Source organism: Podarcis vaucheri, assembly GCF_965113315.1.
Source record: "Podarcis vaucheri genome assembly, chromosome: 8".
NCBI classification, from domain to species: Eukaryota; Metazoa; Chordata; class Lepidosauria; order Squamata; family Lacertidae; genus Podarcis; species Podarcis vaucheri.
The window spans coordinates 58,294,599-58,314,850 of NC_138766.1; the positions used below are offsets into that span (position 1 = coordinate 58,294,599).

The following is a 20,252-nucleotide window of genomic DNA, read 5'->3' on the forward strand; positions in this document are numbered from 1 at the left end:
GTTCTGAAGGGTGTCCCAACTCTCTAGTGAAGATTTGGAGGGTTTATGGAAGACAAACAAATAGAATAGAAGAAATTGACAAAATTGCTTTTCTTCCTGTTTCTCTTATGCTGTATCAATGATCCTTTGGTCATCATGAAGGGCATTATTAGATACAGTGTTTGTTCACATCCACATTAAACCTAAAAAAAAAAAAACAGCTGAAAGTATATGTTTCAGAAATTGGTGCAGTCAAATTTATATTGAACAATCCAACTAAAATGTTCACTTCAGACTGTGAGCTGAAATCTCAAGGTGCTTGTGTCTTATAAAACTGAATCATGCCAGGTCAGTGGGTTTCAAACCTTTCAGCTTGAAAGCCAAGCACATTATTGCAGCAAGATCAAAGGGCTCCAACCAACAGAATGAAAAATGTTCTTTTCAGTTACTTGTTGTGTAGATGGGCTTTAGGGATTAAGCAGGGTATGTAGAATATACATATATATACCATCCTTCCCTTTAGCCTCCATTTCAAAGTCTTCAAGGGAATGTTACATACTTCTTAAGTGAGCATATATATCCATGGCCAGGGTTTTTGTTCGGGGGGGGGGGAGCCAAAGTTGTTGAGCTGCTGGGAAACCCCATGAAGAAGACAATTGTGCATGTCTGCAGATGAGATGAGGTTATGTAGGTGAGACCACCAGGAATTATGGGGCTTCTTCAAGGAAAGTTTAGCTTTTTTCAGTGGGAATATGCTTGGATCTACACTTCTATTGTATATTTAACCTGCCTTGAGCCGTTGGAGTGGGGTAGAAATGAACTAAAATAACTTTAAAAAGAAAGAAAATGAGAAAGATAGCAAGAAGAGCTCCCCTTTGCTGCTTTCCTTGCCTGCCACTAGATGGCAAAGTCCAGTGGGAGTCGAAGAGACAAAGTAGAATTTAAAAAGACAAAAACACTCAAGAAACTAACATAAGATTCCCATCTCCTTCAACAATATTTCCTTCAATAACAACCCCCCCTCCCGACCATACTATGACAAAATGTTTGTCTCAGAATGGCTTTGTTGGTGAAATATATCAGAGTGATGCATCTGTATTTTAGGTCCTTTCGAGTTTTTTGTGTCCGAGTTGACTGAAGTTTATGCACAAATGTACTTCTTGTCAATTTGCTGCCTGCCTCAGAGTCTCTTGATACTTTTTGTCTGCTTCAAAAAGGCTGATTCATGAGGACAGTTCATTTATCTTTCCTATATCCCGAACCAATCTTATTCAAGAGGAATTTTCAGCTTCCCAGAGATGTTTAATAGACATAGCAGTGAGAGTTCAATGATATATATAATATTCCTTAATGCACACTCTCACACAAATCCATTTTTTATTTAAAAAGGCCATAGCTGTATCGATAACAACATGATTACTTTCTACACAAAATATAAACAGGGGAATTAACATTTTCTCTTTGATGCTCAACAATTAGTATGATATTCAGAAAGTGTCAATGACTAAGAAGACCAATCTACATATGATGCAAGGAAATTTCTGACTTTTAAAAAATCTTAACATAAGGAATAGGGTGTCTTGAGTATTACTGAGCCAACAATGCTAGGGTAAAGGTAAAGGTACCCCTGACCATTACGTCCAGTCGCGGACGACTCTGGGGTTGCGGCGCTCATCTCGCTTTACTGGCCGAGGGAGCCGGTGTACAGCTTCCAGGTCATGTGGCTAGCATGACTAAGCCGCTTCTGGCGAACCAGAGCAGCACATGGAAACACCATTTACCTTCCCGCCGGATTGGTAACTATTTATCTACTTGCACTTTGACATGCTTTCGAACTGCTAGGTTGGCAGGAGCAGGAACCGAGCAACAGGAGCTCACCCCATTGTGGGGATTCGAACCACTGACCTTCTGATCGGCAAGTCCTAGGCTCTGTGGTTTAACCCACAGCACCACCTGTATCCCATAATGCTAGGGTATGGGGTATTTAATTTTCTACCCCTAGTCATGCTGCTTCCTTAGTTCCATGTTGGGGAGGCAGTTAAATTAATATGCAGATGTTGTTCCTCTATTCTCCGCCCTATAGAACGCACTTTTCCCCCTCCAAAAATGAAGGGGAAATGTGTGTGCGTCCTATGGTGCAAATGCAGGCTTTTGCTGAAGCCTGGAGAGCAAGAGGGGTCGGTTCGCATTGACCCCTCTCGCTCTCCAGGCTTCGGGCAGCTCTCCGCAAGCCTTGGGAGCCCGGCGTGACTTCCCGTCGGGCTCCCATGGCTTGCGGATAGCAGCCCTGCCCCAACCATGCGCCTGGGGGAGAAATAATTGTTTTTCTTTATTTCCCCCCCCCAAAAAAAAACTAGGTGCACCCTATAGGGCGAAAAATACAGTAGTTTGGATTGAAGGACAGGTTAAATTAGTGCTAGGCTGAATACCACACACCCACACCATTTGTCTTCTGCAAAAGGATGCAACAATATTAGGTGACGGGGGAAGAGGTGGGGATTTCAGAATTTTTGACTTCCACTAAATGCAAGGTAGCTATTTCCATCCCCTTCTCCCCACCCTACAACCTCCTTCCTTCCTTCCTTCCTTCCTTCCTTCCTTCCTTCCTTCCTTCCTTCCTGTGTCATTTTCTGTTTTTCCAAGCATGAAGCAGTAACAAGGCTCCTTTTGATGTTCAAAGAAAGAGAAAGAAATCTCTTCTCCTATTTAAGATAGAATACTTCACTTTTGCTTGCCTTCTGAATATTAACCCAGTCTTTGTTTTCACCTTAGCACTCTTTTCAGTTTAGCATAATTTGCTGGGATGAATATTTCAGCCAGGCACAACCCACCCATCCAATCAAATTCAGAACCTTTTGCATCTGATTTAATTAAACAAAGAATGGGAATCCATAAATTGGGATCCCTGATCATGCATCTCTTGTGTTGCATGTGCTTTGGCTCTGTCTCATCTTGATCTTTTGCCCTAATTTTCATCTGCTTTCATTCAGAATGTTGAGGACTAATGCTAAACTCAACGTTTGATAATTGTGCATTTTATTAGGTAAAATTAGGATGTGAGTCTAGCACACGTGTTGGTAAGTAGTTTCAAAACATTATGCATATCATTTATTAGTAGCTGTGGTTTTCTGTTCACCCTCATTCCTCCCACTGTAATGCACTGAAAAGTAATTATTTGCTTGCAGAGACAAAGAATTCTCCACTAATAAAAGCTTTTAAAAATGTATTCCAGCAATTTAAACAAATGTAACTGTTTTGTTCTGCTTAGTGTTTGAAATTGGCTAGAGGCTGCACACAACAAAACTCTACCTGTAACTCTGTTTGCTCTAAAGGTATCCAAAGAACAGGTGTTAACAGTTACCATAAAAAACATTAATTTCTGAGTCTGAGAGTGGAGTTCTTTTTTTAAAAAATCTAACAGTTTTGCTCATAATTGAGGCAAACAAGAGAATTTAAAGTAAGCTAAGTAGTGACATGATAAGAGTTTTATAGCTGTCCTGTACATGTATATCTGCATGACAGGCCATTTATCAAAACTGCTATTTCGAATACAGCACTGTTCACATGGAGGACTTAATCATCTAAATAAGCCACAGAAATGTTATTCTGATAAATCTGGGCTATTCCAGTCTTGTATATTTGAGAAAACTCAAAAGAACTGACAGATCTTTGATAGTGCACTTATACATTATCATCACCAACTTTTGCCCTCACACTGGATTTGTGCCCAATGCTTTCCCCTTGCTTTATTTTAGGATTAAGTTTTAAAATACCATTTAGTTTAATTTCCCAATTTACTGCTTGTCTTCCTTGGATAGCAGAGACATTGTTTTAGGTCAGCTAAATTTGAACATACAGTCTTGAAAACATCTGTTTTGAACATGATAAGGTTCTTAGTTGAAAGCAAAGTGAGTTACTTAATGAACTCTCTCTGTCAAATGCAAGTGCTGTATGTCTTTTAGTTTAGTGATCCAGAAAACTCTCTGTGCTGTTGATGTGACCCCAAGGCGTGCGCACTAAAATTAATCTGCAGCACATAGTGCATATTAGCATGATATTTGATGTCCTGTCTTGTTGGGCTTATGTTTGAACTTTTGCATGCTGCCTTTGATCCTCTTTTTTGGAGTGTAGAGTTCAGTGCTAGGAATAACCACCTTGAAGAAAATGCAAATGGTTGGCATAAATTTAAAAAGAACCCAGATGAACTCTGTTTCATGCCTTTACTATGAACGTGAACTTTCTGGAGTTGCAGGGAAGACCTGACTGATATCTAAATAGTAGTTGTGTAGAGGTTATGACATAGTTTTTTTAAAAATGGGTCCCTAGCTACTGTTGGAATCCCATCATTGCTGAACATTAGCTAGGCTGGGTGGGAACGATGGGACTTGCAGTCCAATAGCATCTAGGGGCTAGGCTAGGATATTTTGTTAATTGTGTGAGACCTTCAAGCAATTAACAAAGTATGGTTTATCAGGAATACAAGAGGGGGTACTTAGGCTATAACTAGGGGCCCAGAGATCTCAGTATTGTTCATGAGATAAGCCATGAACATTGACAATAAAGGTGAAAGGATCGGGCAGCAGGTGACTTGAAAGACTTGGAGTGCTGCCATGAGCTTGAGTAGACAATATTGGGCTAGATGGACATACAGTGTCTTCTGGTATAAAGAACTTCTGTCTTTTAAAATCTCTACTTGGCAGATACCAGAACTTTTCATTTATCCCTTTGGCAGAGTTTGACACACCCAGTGCTTCTTTCCACTCATGTGGGGTTAATCTCAATAAGTTGCCCTTAATGGATTTGTTTTAATCATTATTGCTGTGAGTGTAAATTTTCAACACTTAAAGCTCACACAGATTTACAAATGAGAATAGCCTCATTTGACTACTCAGAGTTTAATATCTTGTTGAGCTGAGTGAACGGACCATAGAGAATACTGGAAAGCTAGGATAATAGCATCAAATTGTATAATGAACTGTACAGTCATTCCAAGAAAAACAGAAAAACAGATAAGACCTAGATAGGCTTTATCTCTGTCTTCAGGGAAACATTAGGAAACAGAGTATAGATTCTCTTGTGCTCTTTCCTGATTTGAAAAAGGGGGAAACTGTAATGTAACCTGAATAATTTAGAGAAGGAAAATGAGATTTGTCTCATGGAATAGATTTCTTCAAGCCAAGAAAATATGTGCAACATGTTGGAGAATAACAGAAGTCAGAATTAAGATGCTTTTTTTAACTTCTGAAAATGACAAGGCTGGGTCATTGAACTTTGATCTGTGAGTGTTATTTGCTTCATCTTCAGAAGCAAATATACCACTTGACAGGCAGAACACAGAACAATAATACTGGATTTGTGAACAGTTGTCAGCTTTTAAAGTTGTTTTTATTTCTTTTGTTTCATTGCAGCTCAGCCTTTCATTTTACCTCAGTTCATTTTACCAAAGAGTCCCTGAACATTTGGGTTGATTCTAGACATGCTTTAGATAGAAACTGAACTGGAGTGAGGAAAAACAAGCTGATGCCGTGGCCAACACACTACATGTCCTATACTGATAGAACCAATGTACCGTATTAAATTCTTATACCGCCATAGGTGGATTATTATTCTTTTATGGCCTCAGTTTTATCTCAAAATATGAGAGATATTATTATTCAGGGCATAGTTAAATCTGAGCAAGTGAGAGCACCTCCTAAGATGGCTTTACCAGAGATAAAGGAATAATTCATTCCCATGCCATCATTTTCCTATCTTCAGTGCCTGTTTGTAAAGTTAGGGATGCAGGGAGTGCTATCAGATGAGCTATATGCAACTGTCCAAATTAACTACACGAAGGCTTAGTGGGGCAGTTTTAATCTCCAATTTCATGCAACAAGATCTTGTTCTCTGATGGTACCGATCATCAGGGCATGAGACAAAAAACAAATTCCAGTTCTTTGAAAAAATCCTTTGTGTGTTGGAAGAGTGGGATGAAGAACAGGTCCAAGTTTTTCAGTCTCTTTACCTATGCTAGGCAGTGCATAACACTGCAGAATATTGGTTTAAATGACAGGCATATCAGAAGGCAGCACTTGCATTAAATTGATGTGGCTCAATGTCCACAATTGCGCTCCTCATCTTGAGCGTTTGTTGACATGTCATTGTCATAATTGGAATAATAAACTCAGGCTCATTTCTGTTGTAAACAAAGGAATGTGATAAAACCATCATGAATGATGCATTTGAACTGGATGTTATTTGATATTTTTCTTATTTTTTGCACATAGTGCAGGAGGATTAATTTGATTCTATTTGCAATATGAAGTAATAAAGTTTCATGGAAAGCAGAGACTCAATAACTGTCAAATGAAAAGGAAGGTTATTCTGGCAAATTACTGTTGAATTCAACCTATAATTAATAATGACAAAGGCTTTTGAGGAGAGGGGCCTAAATCCAGACAATCCTCAGTTCAAGAGCTCACGTGGCAATTGGCAAAATAGCCAAGATACCCTGCAAAATGAAAACAGAAACACTGCATGCCTATGTATGCTTACTCAGAAGTAAGACCCATTGTGTTTAGTAGGGCTTGCAAGTACTTTTAGGATTGCAGCCTTTAAAAGGTGTTTTTAAAGTGGGTGTGCATACACACAGTGCAACTCCTTTACGTGTATATATAGATTCAGGCATTGATTGACTCATTTTATGAAAATTGTTCAAGTACTTGTATAGCAGGTAAAAAGTTGAAATTTAGTTCACACATTTGATCTTGTAACAGAGGCCAGTCTTCCACCCAAGCCAAGCGTAGAAGGAATGCATACATGTAGGAGGGGCCCTCAACCCATAATTGAAGATACCCTAGATCAGGGAGGGGTGGCTATGCCGTGACAGCCATAAATACCGTCTTAGGTAGAAGTGGAGGAATTCATATAGTTCAGCAATCCCTGGGCTGTGAGGGGAAGTATGCCAATGTCAGTAGGAAGGAACATGCATAGTGTTTAATATATGTGCAACTTCGAATGTGTGCGGACACCAACATACACACAGAAACAAATGCCACATCTGGAGGACCAACATGTTCACAATAAAGAGATTTTAAAACAAACAAACAAACAAACAAACAAACACATGAGTGTTAAAAATACAACAGTGTCATGCCTGTTGTTATTGTATTGGCCTCTCCTCTAATGCCTGGTTGCATTCATGACAAAAGACAGCAAAAAGCTGTAACTGTTATAAAGCAGCTCAGCTTGCAAAGGCCATTGTCGAATGCCTGGAGCTATTAATGTCCTCTTGGCAGAAAATGTATAAAGTATGGAACTGACACAATATTAGTAGTTATTCTAGGACTACCTTTGGGTTTGAAAACATGAAACATCTTCCGCTGACATTGTGATGCCTCATCTTGACACTACTTTGTCTAGAGTAGATCACTACTGAAACTACTCTTGAGCAGGTGAATTTTCAGTCTTCATTAATAAATTGAGTGAAAAAACTTACTAATTTTGAATAAAGAGCAATGATCCTGCCAACATAAGGCATCTGGAGCTTCTAAACTATGAGACACCCTCAACATTGGAGTGACATTTTAACTTGGGCATCTTAAAGTATATTTGTTTGTTTTTTATTCTGCTTCTCTACTGAGAAAGAGTGGCTAACAGCACTCATTTTTAAAAATCCAGAAATCATAAAAAATGATGAAACAAGTTACTAAAAATAGTAATGGATGATAACATTAATTCTCCTGACCCCCTGGCCTACCTGGCAGCAAGTCAGTATGCCAAGTCCAAAGTCCAGGGGTCAATCCACACAGGTCCAGCCAGTCAGTGTGTCAAGTCCAAAGTCTAACAGTCAGGAAATGCAATCCAGGGTCAATCCAAGTAGTCAAGTTAAGTCCAGCAATCAGGATACAGTCCAGGAGCATCTAAGGTCTATCAACATGGGCAGTTGAACAGACACAAGATCTCAGGTCTGCCTTACCTGCTGATTGCAGCATCAGGGCTTGATGAGGCATGTGACCCTCACCTGTACAGAGCCTACTCCAGATGAGGAATCACACATCCTCGCCGAGCTAGTGAGCCCCACCTGTCCAGCTACTAGAGAGCTGGGCTCTGGGCCCTTGCCGGCCTCAGCCTCCTAGAGAACCCCTCCCCCTGCTCCCTACACCTCATAACCTGCCATGTTCTTGGGACAGGGACTCCTCTGGCTCTGGTGATGGGTCCTGCTGCTCTGGTTCCTGTGCACTGACCCCCATCCACTCGCCATCCTCCATCACCCCATATTTTCATCCCTATCCCCTGCTTGCTCTGGTGTGTCCCAGTCCCAGCTACACCCCTGGCCAGGATCCTCTTGCTCCTCCGCATTAGTCCTGCCAGTTCATGACATTAACACAGTAAGAATCCCAAATAGTGAGCTCAAAAACTATGCACTAATTGCCTACTGAAATGAAAAAATATATATCTTATATTACAAAAAGCTTTAGCAGGGACCTGTCTTGTTTTAATCTGTTCTTATCTTACTGTTTATTTCAATAAGCTTTGGAAAAATCAGTAGCAAAATTTCCTTAGCACCTCAAGCAAGATCTTCAATTTTTTTTTTCATCCTGAAAGTGCATGACTGTGTGGATGACAATTTCATAAAAGAGGAGAGCTGCTTCCAGCTGAGATGTAGTGAAGGGTTTGTGGTGTTTCTGGTGGAGACTGGTCAGTGGTGACACTCCTGGGGCTGAATGCCAAGTTCTATGAAATTCCGGCTTACTTTGGGTTTACATTTTCACAGAAAACTCAGCAGCATTCGCTGATACATTCCGCATGCAATTTAACTTCATCAATGACTGCTCCACTCAGATGACTGCATCCTGATTTCTTTCCATAGCTGACTGAGAGAGTTAATAAATGGTGAAGGTATAAAATATTTAAAGCCCTGTGAATTGCCGACATGCTCCCTTCTGTACATGCATCACCACCCCATTGCATTGAATGACAGTGCACAGTAGCTGGAACCACTGTTTTCTTCTCAGTGAACTGCATCATAAAACTGAAAAAACTTATTTCTTTTAAAAAAAGGAATTGCTTATCGCAGTTGGAGGGTATTCATAATGTGGAAATGGAAATTAACTTGGGCTAGATGAGCCGACTGTTTGTGTGGTTTGTTTTTAAAAGTAAATCTACACCTTACATTTTACCTTGCCAATTTGACAGCATGAACTGATCTTGACAGTATTGAAGTTTAGAGCAGAATAATTTATGTGATTTGTTATGAAACTTCTCTTTGGGCTCAAGAAAACCCATTAGTACTCTCTGTATGTGGGCCTTCCATGCTATGCTTTGCCACCTGAGCAAAATGATTGGAGAGAATTGGGCAAAAAGGAGAGGTGCATGTGCAATAATGTTTTTAAACACATAATGATAACTTATTATGAAATAATATCAACTAGAGAAATGGTAGAAAGTATCCTTCATATAAGGTTGTTTTTCCCCTACAATTAAAGCACCTTTTCAAACTTTTTTTAAAAATTCTCTTTTTCTTGCTTATCCAGTTCAATGTGATCACTTGTGGGTCAAATCTAGACAAGAGATTTTATCACACTGTATGTATGCCAGTTTTCCACTGCCAGGTTATTTGTGCTGTATTTCCTGTGAATGGTTTCCTTCCACACTAGAAATGCACGCCACACCCCCAGGACACGCACTAGAAATGCTAATAGTGGCAATGCTGAGTAAATTTAAAAAAATTAAATTATTTTTTTAAAAGCATTCTAGTATTATTCTAAATAATTAAGCAGAGAAGGTGACATAACAAAACCCTATGCATGTATTTCAGAAATACATTCAGAGTGTAATCGATAAGGCAGCTGAGTGAAGAATTTATCACTGATTCTAATTTACACTTGAAGTGGGATCCTGTCAGAGAGACAGTTATTGTTCATAACCTGCAGTATCTAGCAAATCATTTTGTCTCAGCATAATCATTAGGAGTTGCTTAATGTTCAATTAATTTCTATTTAGGTGGCATTTAGATGATTTCTATTTTTCTCACATATTAAACTTGTGGTCGGAATTGCCAAAGTGGCTGTAACAATTTAATCATTGATTACCAAAAGGTTTTTGTTTTGTTTTTCAATTAGGGCGTCTCTTTAGGAAATGATCAGAGATTAACAGCAAGTGGGATTACTTCCTCCTGTTACCAGATACCTTGAAAATAAGAGTCTGTATAATTCTTGCTCTCTGTATGCTTGTCTCACTGTCATTTGTGATCATTTCTTCTTGCATGCCAGCATATTGCAGCCTAGCCATTTCCATCTCTGGGAAACTTGGGAGGAAACAGTCATGTCCTCCTGGGTTTCATGATACAAAAGCAAGGGAAAACTGAGTGTAGTAAGACGTGCGCTCTGAAGGCCAATTTCAAAAAGCTTAAGGAACTGCTGGTGAGATCCCATGGTCAGAAGACAGTCCAAGACAGATGGGAATTTCTTAAAGGTGAACTATTGAAGGCACAAATGCAGACAATTCAAACAAGAAAGAAAAGTGGGAGATATCTAAAGAAACTAGTGTGGCTGCATACAAAGCTTACAGATGAGCAGAGATTTAAGAAGAGCATGTATAAGAAATGGAAGAAACAGAGCTCATGAAGGAGGAATATGTAGCAAACAGTTGCAGGATGAATGTCAGATGGGCCAAAGCTCTGAATGAGCTCAGGCTTGCAAGAGAGGTTAAAAATAATAATAATAAAGGTTTCTATAGCTATGTCTGAAATAAGAGGAAGAACAAGAAAATGTAGAAGACAGAGAAATGCTACTGGGTGACAGAGAGTCATATAGATTTTTTTTGTAATAAGTGACTAATAAGTCTATTATTACTATTACTATTATTTACCCCATTACAAGCTTTTTCTAAACAATTGTATCAATATGTGATACAATTTTCTTTCCTATGCCTTACTATGAATAGGTTTCTATTCTTATCTGTGTTGGTTTTAACTATCTTTCATCTGATTGCAATGTGCATTGCAAAATCAAAGTGTGATGATGGAATACAAAAAGCTGAAAATAACTCTTGACACAGACAGCATCTTAACAATCCCATTTTTATCACACATAAATGTAAAAGATAACTAAAAGTAGCCTTTTCATTTCATTTTTTTGAGATGCTGTTTAAATGTGCAGTACTCCTACTGTTGGCATTAGAGCCATAAGATGCTAATACTCAATAGGTGAAAGGCCATGGTGTCTGAAAATCTTTTGATTTCCTCAAATTAAACAATTTTAATTTTAGAATGTACGGTACTTGTGCTACAAGTTAATATAATAAAAACAACAATTTCTCCTGTAATAAATATGGCAGCTAACACGCAGTAATATGTGGAACCATTACTATGACTCTATGACCCCAGATCTGCTCATGCTCATGTAATTTAGCTCATTCTGTCAACCCAGCAGGTGGGGGCTAACTATGGACTCACAACACTAGCAGGGTTTGGATGTAGCACTAAACAATAGCTTAGCATCATGGAAATGAGCTGCTGAGACCTTGGGCAATGTATGCTGTCTTGTCCCCTCTCTTTCTTTAATATGGCCATGAAGAGGAAATCTTAATTATTTGTATGTCTAAATTGGAAAGAACAAGTGTGGTATAATTGTTAGTGTGCTGGTCTAGGACCTGGGAGAGTAGGGTTTGAATCTCCGCACAGCCGAGATCACCTCCACTTGGTGATCTTGGGCCAGTCGCCATCTCTTAGCCTAACCAAACTCACAAGGTTGTTGTGAAGAAGAGAACCATGTATGCCACCCTGAGATTATTGGAAGATAGAGGTGGTATATAAATAATAAACTAACTAACTGCTGTTAATTTTAACAATGTTTTATTGTTAAAACCTTGTTTCACAAAATACTTGTCCTTGTTGTTTTATAGTGAAACCTTGTTGTTTTATTGTGAAACCTTGTTTCACAAAATACCGTATTTTTTGCTCTATAAGACTCACTTTTTTCCTCCTAAAAAGTAAGGGGAAATGTGTGTGCGTCTTATGGAGCGAATGCAGGCTTCACAGCTATCACAGAAGCCAGAACAGCAAGAGGGATTGCTACTTTCACTGCACAGTGATCCCTCTTGCTGTTCTGGCTTCTGAGAGTCAGAATATTTTTTTTCTTGTTTTCCTCCTCTAAAAACTAGGTGCGTCTTGTGGTCTGGTGCGTCTTATAGAGCGAAAAATACAGTACTTGACCCAAAATCGACAGTATTGAATATATGAAGCCTGTTGCGTAGAACCAAATGATGGAAGTGTTTCAGAAAGCCTGTAAATGTCATCTTGGTATGTCAAGCTAATTGGCTTGCTTTGATGCTATGTTTATCTATGGGCTTGGGACACTTACCATGTCAGGAGAGGGGAGGCTTCTCACACTGGCTACCAGCCAGCTACTCCCCTAAGTGGGAGATGGATGAGAGTTAGGAAGGGAACTCCAGGCCAGGAAGTGGGTTAATGGGGCTTTTGGTGCCAGCTTACATAGCTGGCTTTTATATTATAAGTAATGCCTAAATGCTTCCCCAGGTGCAGACAAGTCATGATGACTGCTTGCTGCTTCGGCGTCCACCCCAAATCTGTAAAGGTAGCAGGACTTCACGGGTTGTGTTGCAAGTTTACATCTTTCTTTGATAAAGTAGTAGAACTGGCCATTCAGGCATTTTTGACATCCTTCTTTGGTATCCCTGCACCAAACCAGGCCCTCCTCTGGGTCTGAGGATCAGGGCACCTGTTGTACCTGACTTAATCAAGTAGTTCTTTACGCATGGCTGAGCTTGGTAATAAAATGCCACACTCTAGGCTATGTGAAAATGCCTTTTAAAACTGCTCCCGCCAATTAAATCTAATTTCCAGTTTCAATCTACAGCTTTCAGACTGCCTGCACTTTCTGTAAAAAACAACAACACCCCTTTTCAGATATAGGCATGCTACCTGCTGCTATCATTTCTAACTACTGATGCTTAATTCTTCTTTTATTCAAATTAAACACCTTGCAGTTATTCAAAAAAACCTTGTGAATTATGTTTCCACTTCTTGCAGTTGTCATCTAGTTAATTAGCTCTTGGCATGCCTGGGTGTCTGAAGAGATTGCAGAAATGATGTGTTCACTGAAGTAGCAGCACTTTTAAAAAAACACCCGACAATCACAGTGGTACTCATTTGCTGGAGAAGTGTATTTCTATTCAACTTATTATTCATTTTATCTACAAGAAATTGAAATATTTGTTTGGTTATCTTAATGGAAAAATAATTATGGACCCTGTATCTATACCTTTACCTCAGCATAGCCAAATCACAAAACACAAGGTTGTAAAAATAAAGAAACGGGAATTTTGTAGTGCAAATTGGCAAATGAAGTGGATCCTCCTATTTACAGCTTAATTATTCTTTAAAATATTTCTGTACCACTTTTCATTTACAAAAAGAAATACCAAAGCAGCTCACACAATAATAAAGCATAGCAACAACGAATAAAAATTATCATCAATAGAATTAGTCAAATCACCACAGTGAATGAGGGCATTGGGAACCAGAACTAATAATGTTAAGGATCACTGAAAGCCTGGGGGAACAGGTAGGTCTTCAACTGATGGTGGAAATATCAGTTGAAGACCTACCTGTTGGTGCTTGCCTGATCTCAGAATCATAGAATCATAGAGTTGGAATAGACCACAAGGGCCATCGAGTCCAACCCCCTGCCAAGCAGGAGACACCATCAGAGCACTCCTGACATATGGTTGTCAAGCCTCTGCTTAAAGACCTCCAAAGAAGGAGACTCCACCACACTCCTTGGCAGCAAATTCCACTGTCAAACAGCTCTTACTGTCAGGAAGTTCTTCCTAATGTTTAGGTGGAATCTTCTTTCTTGTAGTTTGGATCCATTGCTCCGTGTCCATTGCTCAGAAGAGAGAACATTCCACATGATAGGCACCACAACAGAGAAAACCACCCACCAGCACCACCACACTAAGCAGAGACTGTGTAATTCAGGATCACAGATTGCAGTGACTTGGGCAGCTTTCTACAGAAGAAGGTGGTGTCAGATACCCTTGTCTCAAGCTGGTTGGGACTTTATACACCAAAACTAACACCTCTTAGAAGATCTCTGGCATGAAATGTTTCTCAGCAATACCATTGTATTGCAAAGGAGCTAGCGGAGCAAAAGACAGGTTTAAACTCCCAGATGGAACTCAGAAGTCCAGATAAAGCCTGAAGTGGTGCTCCCCTACAAATAGCAGAGACTCGCTGGGAGAATATGGCTTGCCACCCTTTGCCTGCTGCAGTGTTGCCCACCTGGTGGGAGATTCTTGGTTGGCCTGCTTTTTGGGTAAAGAGGCAGCTGTGTCTGGCTAATGCTGCACCCAGAAAACCATTGGGAGGGTCTGGCTTAAACCGCTTACATTTTCATTTCAGGGAGTAAGTGGTTGCTAGAATGTTCCTCAGCCAAGGGGAAAGGAAAGAGAAGGATGTCCTCCTATCACAGCCCACTGTTAGAGAAGTGAGAGTTAGAAGACTGGGCAGAATGCAATTCACCGCAGTTCCCCAGATTGGAGAAGGGGGTAACCCTGTCACTAACTGCTTGTGCTGTGTGCCCCTTACCCAGGCTGCCCCACCTCCCATGCCACACCTCCGCCCCTACCCTGAACCACTGTGATTGGGTTCCCCTGCTCTCCCCAGCTCGTCTCCTCTCAGGCATATCTCCCCTCCCTCCATGAAAACAATCAACAACAACCCCACGCAAATTAAAAACAGTTAAAACAATTGTAGCAGTAAAGCTGCCAGATGCACCAACACAACTTGTGCAGCAGTCTGGTCAGGAACTAGCTTTTTTGGCCTTTCCCCCCACCCCTTCAGAGGGGGATGGCTGGGCTGAGAGTCTCTATCTCCTGTTTGCCCCCAAATAGCAGTTTCTTGTGGTTTTTTTATAAAATTTTTATTAGGGTTTTCAAAAGATTTTTGACAAACACAAAAACATACAAACACAACACACAACACACACATAACAGATATAATCTTAAAAACCTTAATTTCTTAACCACTTTCCCGGACTTCCCCCACCTCCCCTTCTTGCATCCCTATTCCAATAATTAACTCAGCAAGTTCTTATCCCCAAATTATCCCTTATTAACATTTTACTTAAATCATCTTAATTAACCAAATTTAAACTTCTAAACCTCATTTTAAAACATAACATTCACCCCTTTTTCTAAGGTCGACCCAAGTTCCCTTTCACGAGTTTCCCAATTTTTATAATTATTACCAAGCAACTTATCCAATAAAAACATATAATTATACCCTTTTGGATTCCAAAATTCCCCCCCCCCTTCCCCGGTTTTGATCCCCCAAAATTGTCTTTCAATCTATCAGTTCTCAGCCTGGGTCTATCACGTCCGAGGCCCTTAAGTCTCTTTCAGTCCCTCTCAGCCGGTTTTGTTGACAATCCTTCATGTTGAACATCCAGTCTCGGAGCAGCTTTGACCCACTAGGGTCTATATTTTTTCCAACCAGGCCTCCATATTTGAAGAAAAAGTCCAGATTCTGTTTCTTAGTCTTTTCAGATACCAATGTCCCAAAAGTCCCAAATACTTCAATTTTCACCTTTATCAAATTTGTAATCTAAGGGTCTTCCATCGAATTTGTAATCCAAGGGTCTTCCGGACTCCCCATAGGGGAGAGTCCCCAATCTTCATTCTCCATTTTATACCAAGTTTTCTTCATCCAAACCTTGCTTTCCTTATATCCCATCCTGACAGGCCTCTGGTTGTCCTTTTCCACATGCCACATTTCAGCTCCTCCATTCGACTCCTCTAAAACAAAACAAATTTCTTCTTCTCCAGCTGCAGATTCTTCTTGAATCAAATCCTCAACGGTTTCGACAGAATTGTTTACTTTAGAGTTCAAGGTTGTAAGATTTGTAGCCATAACATCACTCAACTCTTGCAATATTCCCAGGAAATGAAACACTCTATCCAACTCTGCCTGTACTTTTCCATCTACAGCCATTGTAGTATCTCAGAACCCCCTCTAGAGGGATTCTGGTTACGATATTCTTTCTCCAACAATCAGGTTATTTTGTTATTTTGTTCTTATTTCTTCTTAATTTTCCAAAGCTTATAGTCCAATGTAACAAAAATAACCGGTGAAAATAGCACAAAGCCAAGTTTCCTGACTTTGACAGCTTATTTGACAGCTGTCAAACTCTATTTAAAACCTCCACAGGCTCTCTCTCGGTTCACTCCCGGATCCAGGGGGTTAAACTTCAACTCTCCCAGTCAATTCTAATCCTCCAGCACCAAACTTATGTAGTCAAATCATGAAATTAAAAGTTTTTATCTCAGCGAGAGAAGAACAGTCTCTCGACCTCAGTTATCCAAATTCTTTGCTTTAAAATGCCTGCAAGGGGGGGGGGAGGCGGACTTCCTTTTAGCACCTCCCCCGGTCGTGCCGAATTCAGTTAAAAAGAATTTTTAATTCCAATTTCCGTATTACTCACGGGTTGTTACTTTGTAGTCCGAATAGTCAAGGAAAGAAGTCAGCGCTCTCCAGCCATGGCTTGCGACTTCACTCCGTGGAAGAAGCGGTCTACTCACAGCACCACACCACTCTCTGTCACCCGCTCCAAAGCCTTTAAAAAGGCTTCTTCTCGGGTCAGGGAGTGCGCTAATGGTGCCCACCGAGTCACCAAGTCCACAGGCTTCCGCACCTGTGGTTTCTAAGGGTCCCCGCGTCACTGCCGCGGCAGGACCCCTCTTCCACAGAGCCGATTCCCTCCGGAGCTCGGAGGGAATCCGCCATTAGCTGATCGCGCCAACCCGGAAGTCTCCAAATAGCAGTTTTTTGGTCCCTGGGCCCATGCTACATTGGCCCTGTCTCTGCTTTGTAGCTGGTGTTGCAGCCAGGAAATGTAGGTTGCAGTGCAGTACTCCCAGGAGAAGCACTAGATTTTTCCTCTCCAGCAATTGATAGAGAGACAGATCTGCCCTTGGACAAGGAGATCTGACATCAGATGCATTTTCCATGAGGCTGTGAAAAGTTCCATGGCCTATTCCTCTCCAATGTTCAACTGCTATCAGAGAGGACAAAAAGGAGACAATCTGAGGGCATGTCAGAAGAAGCTGTGGATTTGCAGGATCTACAGCCCCATGATTTGTCTGACACACCTTTGGAACTGGATTATTTCCTTTCCATTCAAATTTATGGCAGAGAAACTTCCTTACGCCAAAAAAACACACAAAAAAAGGAGAAAGGGGAACACACATCCCTTCTGCCCTGTTGGCAAGAACAGCGTATTCCCCTTCATTTCTCCCCACCCCCATCCTATCCCTTCTGGATTGCACTGCCCATCATCCAAGTCCCCAAGTTTTACATTCCTAGATGTAAGAATACAATTACAAGTAATATTTGTCCTAAAGCTCAGCTTTTTGTTGTTTACCAAATGCTCAGTCTTCTGGATCCATTATGTATCTACAACAGAGGTTGCCAAGTGCCTTGTTAATGCAAAATTTTATTGTACTGCAACGATTGTGACATATAATTAGGCTAACAGCACAAAAGGCTCTCCAACAACACTGATGGCGTAAACATTTTTTTAAAAAAATTATTGCACATTCTAGACCTAGCTGAAATGAAAAAACAGATTGGAAATAAAACACTGAAATCTACTAGCCGGTTTGTTGTTTTGCTCATTGTCTCTTATAGAATCATTTCTGGCTCACTTCATTTGACTGCCCCTCCCTTGGCTGTGAGAAAAGCAAGCTGCCAGTGAACTGTTAATACTTATAATTATATAAGAAATGCACAATTGCCACTTCCAATAATGTTGTATTGTTTACCTCTTTATCAGCTCACACTGACAAACTTTTTATGAAGGAGGGTATTCTTTTCAGTATCTACTTGTCAGTGACTGTGGTCTGTTTCATAAAGTTGGTATTCAGCTTGGGAGCTTTTTAAATAAAGAAGTGAAATCTGTCTCCCACACTTTAAATTGTTTACTGGGTATATTGAAAGAAAGACTGGAATATGTTTGTTTTCTGTCACCATGTTTTTCCAACCCTGGGAGCCATCTAGTAACAGGGAATAAAAGTAATAGGTAGAAAAGATGACTCCTCAAAACTTGTGTGAAGTCCCAGGGAGCCCCTGGCAATGGTGAACCTTCAATAGAGCTCATAAATACTGAAATACAGTTCTGTTGAATGTTGAAAATGGTTCCCTTTCATGGGGAGCTTGCAGGAATCTATGGCTGCACAATCCAGCCTTACATAGCCACCTTGTATCAGGTTTTACAACAGAGCACTTTTCCTGGACTTGGGCAAAGTCTGAGTCTAGACTTAAGAGGGAGGACAGCTACTTGCCCCATTGGAAGCAGGAAAAATGTTCTCCAAGGAAGCACTTATAGTTCAGGGAAGTTTTTAATGTGTGATATTTTAGTGTATTTTTTGTTTCTAAGGAAGCCGCCCAGAGTGGCTGGGGAAACCCAGCCACATGGGCGGGGTACAAATAATAAATTATGATTATGATTATGATTATGATTATTATAGTTCCCAGTGAGGTCCAGATGTCACGCATTGTCTGGGCAACATATGAACTCCTACCCTCCCCACATACAACACTAGTCCCCTAAAGTTACCCTTTTGCTTCCAGGGCACTGCCTCCTACAGGCCACAAGAATAGTGGCTCAGAAACTGTCCAGTACTTTGACTATGTGTTTTTCAAGTTACCTGGCATTCAGTGTTCAAAACTCCCATTGTTCTAGACACATTTTGCGATAGGAAATTTCATTAGGGCGAGCAATTTCTGAGCTCTGGGTGCAGCACTGTGACTAATATTTTAGATTAAAACTGCAGAGTGGAAAGGAAGGAGGACCTTTTTCTGTCTCCCCATTTCCAGCTACTCTCTGAAGAATGGAGAAGAGACCCTCTTAAGAATATTATGGGGGTGGGCAGGGGAATATTATGGGGAAAATGAACATAATATTTTAGCTGCAGTTCATTCATTTTCAGCTTTGTAATCTTGTTATGGGTGACACTGTGCGTTAAACCACAGATCCTAGGACTTGCCGATCAGAAGGTCAGTGGTTCGAAACCCCGTGACGGGGTGAGCTCCTGTTGCTCGGTCCCTGCTCCTGCCAACCTAGCAGTTCAAAAGCACGCCAAAGTGTAAGTAGATAAATAGGTACTGCTCCAGCAGGAAGGTAAATGGCGTTTCCGTGCGCTGCTCTGTTCGCCAGAAGCGGCTTAGTCATGCTGGCCACATGACCTGGAAGCTGTACACCGGCTCCCTCGGCCAATAAAGTGAGATGAGCGCCGCAACCCCAGAGTCAGTCACGACTGGACCTAATGGTCAGGGGTCCCTTTACCTTTTTAATCTTGTTATAAAAAAGCATGCCTAGGCATTCCGTTGTTGCTCCCATAACCTAGGTTTAAGGGGTCATTTTGCTCCTAGCTCTCATATCTCAGTTTCTAACACTGCTGGCATCACCCACTATTCCTGGAAGTTTGGACTTTTCATTGCCAGAATTGAGGCCTTACTGACCCATCATCAAGTCTGGTTGGAGGAGGGATTCTGGCAGTATTTTAACCCTTGATAGGAAGCGATTAAGTGCTGGTCCTAGACTAGGCATAGGCAAACTCGGCCCTCCAGATGTTTTGGGACTATAACTCCCATCATCCCTAGCTAACAGGACCAGTGGTCAGGGATGATGGGAGTTGTAGTCCCAAAACATCTGGAGGGCTGAGTTTGCCTCTGCCTATCCTAGACTGTCCATAAAGCTCATTGTTTGGCTTGTTTCCTGGAATGTTTTGAGCTAGGACAACCTGTGGGTGAAGACAAGGTGTACTCAAGAAATGAGCTAATTCCCCCCTCACAAAAACCCCTGAGAAGCAGCTCAGCTAAGCTCTGAATCAATCTGAATTTGCTCAGTTTCCCCTGACTGCAGCTCTAAGGTTCTCCCATACAGACACTCCTTGGTGCAAGAGAGTCTCCTGCACAGGGTCAGAAAGTTCCCATGAATTTTCCTAGGTGTATCTCATCAAAGTAGGGGCTAAATGGATGAGTCTTTCTAGTGCAGATTTTAATGAATATCAGCATTTGATTGTAAACACTGGCAATCCCAAGTGTCCAAAAAAACATACGATGGAATCCAACAATGCATGAATGGGTTTTCATTCATGCAATAGTACTTCACCTTCCTTTCGTTCCCCAAGCATCCCATTCTATCTGCACATGGACACCATTAATGCAACCCATACTTGCTAAATGTGGTGCTCTGCATATGTGGCTG

General features: G+C 40.8%; 1 protein-coding gene across 2 annotated transcripts in view; it reads left to right on the forward strand.

The window, feature by feature from the left end:
- Window positions 1-20,252, forward strand: part of NKAIN3 (sodium/potassium transporting ATPase interacting 3) — a 196,962-nt gene that overhangs the window by 50,300 nt on the left and 126,410 nt on the right. The gene's annotated exons all lie outside the window — the stretch shown is intronic.